We start from the raw sequence: 2305 nt of genomic DNA, 5'->3' as shown, positions 1-2305 counted from the left end.
ACTCAGATTTCCATCTTTTGCAAAACATGTGGTGAAGAGCCTTTAATCTTTGCCATCGATTTACGATCGATGCACGATTTTCATCGGCGTCTATTTCTGGTGGAGCTAGTATGTGTCCACCGACTAGGAAGTGACCTGGAGTCAGTGGCTCCAGGTCTGCTGGTTGATTTGAAGAGGGGCTCAGGGGTCTAGAATTGAGACATGATTCCACTCTGCATAATAGGGTTGTAAATTCCTCAAAAGTGTATTTATGGTTGGAGGCAATTTTAGTGAAGTGGCTTTTGAAGCTTTTAACTCCTGCTTCCCACAGTCCGCCCATGTGGGGAGCTGAAGCGGGGATAAAGTGCCATGAAACCATTTGATGGGCATATTTGGCTAAGGTGTCACCGCGGGCATTGGCCATAAAGACTTTAAACTCTGATTTCAGAGTTCTAGAGGCTCCGACAAAGTTAGTGCCATTGTCGGAGTAGACATTTCTTGGACAGCCCCTTCTTGCTATGAACCTAGCAAATGCTGCTAAGAAGGATTGAGTACTTAGGTCTGAGGTGGCTTCCAAATGGATCGCCTTAGTCGCAAAGCACACAAACAGGCACACATATCCTTTGGACATCCGGCATCCTCGTCCGCTGTAACTCTTTATGTCGAAAGGTCCTGCAAAGTCGACTCCCGAGTTTGTAAATGCTCGTGAGAATGTAGTGCGTTCCTTGGGAAGAATTCCCATTAGCTGTGTTTGCACGCGTTTTCTATAAATTGTGCAGACCTTGCAATTATGAATGGTGGACCGTATCATGTTTTTGACCCTAGGTATCCAATACTGTGTTCGAATCAGGCGCAACATGAGCTGATTCTCACCATGCAGTGAGACTTTGTGAACGAACTGAACTATCAGACGGGACAAGTGGCTGTTGTATGGCAGGATAACTGGGTGACGCTCGTTATAGGCGAGATCACGAGATGCTTCTAGGCGACCACCTGTCCTCATTATACCGTCCTTATCGATGAATGGGTTAAGGGTTAGTACTTCACTCTTTTGACCTATTGATGTTTCGGATTTTAGTGCTGAATATTCTTCCCAATAATGCTTCTTCTGGCAGATGATTATCAAGCGGTGAGTCGTTGCTTTAATTTCATCAGCTGAAATTGAACAAGATTTCGCCTGAAAAGAGGCTCTAGTTTTTGGGTGAGTTCTTTGAGAGAATCTCAGTACATAAGATAAAACTCTCAAAGCTCTCGAGAAATCAGAAAATCTTTCAATAATATCAAAGTCGATATCTGGCCTTGTTGTTGCGTGTACCTGCACCCTTTTCTCTTCTATAACTGTATTATAGTCCTTTTCTTCAGTGGGCCATTTGGAGTGATCTTCTTGCAGCCAAGAAGGGCCCTCCCACCACAGGGAGTTGTTTACTAATTCTTGCGCCGGAAGTCCTCTACTGGCTAAGTCTGACGGATTTGATGTTGAATCTACATGACACCAATTTTCTTTTCCGACCTTTTCTATTATTTTTGTTACTCGATGGGCAACAAAGGTTGACCATGAGCACGGTGGTTTCCGTAGCCAAGCCAGGACAATGGTCGAATCCGTCCACATCTTAGTTGTACGGTTGGCTAAGTTAAGATTATTGGTCATCGACTCCAGTATTTCGGCTAGCAATACCGCCCCACAAAGTTCTAATCGTGGTAAGGAAATCGTTTTAACTGGTGCCACTTTAGTTTTAGCTAGTAGTAGACTGATGGCGACCTTTTCGTCCATTTCGACGCGAAGATAAATGCAGGCCGCATATGCCTTTTCTAAGGCGTCGCAAAACCCGTGAACTTCGACTTTGGTTGTCGGTGAAAAGTGTACCCAACGGGGGATACGAATCTTTTCGATGTAACTGTAGCTTTCCTTAAAGTTTTTCCAGCGGTCCAACGTGGTTGACGATACAGTTTCATCCCACCCTGCTCCTTCTAACCAAATATTTTGCATTAAAATTTTCGCGGTAATTACAAATGGTGCAAGCCACCCTAGGGGATCAAATAATTTGGCAATGGCCGATAGAATTGCCCTTTTTGTATAGCTAGTCTGGTTTTCAATTGGTTTGGCTGTAAAGTAAAAATTATCGGAATGGGCGTTCCATCTGATTCCCAGAGCTTTGACTGTGCTGGTGTCTTCGAAGTCTAAGAAGTCTTCTTTAAGCAGATGGGATTTCGGTGTACCATGTAAAATTTCAGTGCAATTAGAAGTCCATTTCCTTAAAGGAAAACCAGCAGACTGCAGTACTCCTGTGATGTCGTCCTTCGCTTTGATGGCAGCTTCGATGGTGTG

The sequence above is a fragment of the Rhagoletis zephyria genome, unplaced genomic scaffold (assembly GCF_001687245.7).
Source record: "Rhagoletis zephyria isolate East Lansing unplaced genomic scaffold, Rhagoletis_zephyria_1.1 Rzeph_scaffold_01329, whole genome shotgun sequence".
In the NCBI taxonomy this organism is placed as follows: Eukaryota; Metazoa; Arthropoda; class Insecta; order Diptera; family Tephritidae; genus Rhagoletis; species Rhagoletis zephyria.
This window is presented reverse-complemented; position numbering follows the sequence as displayed.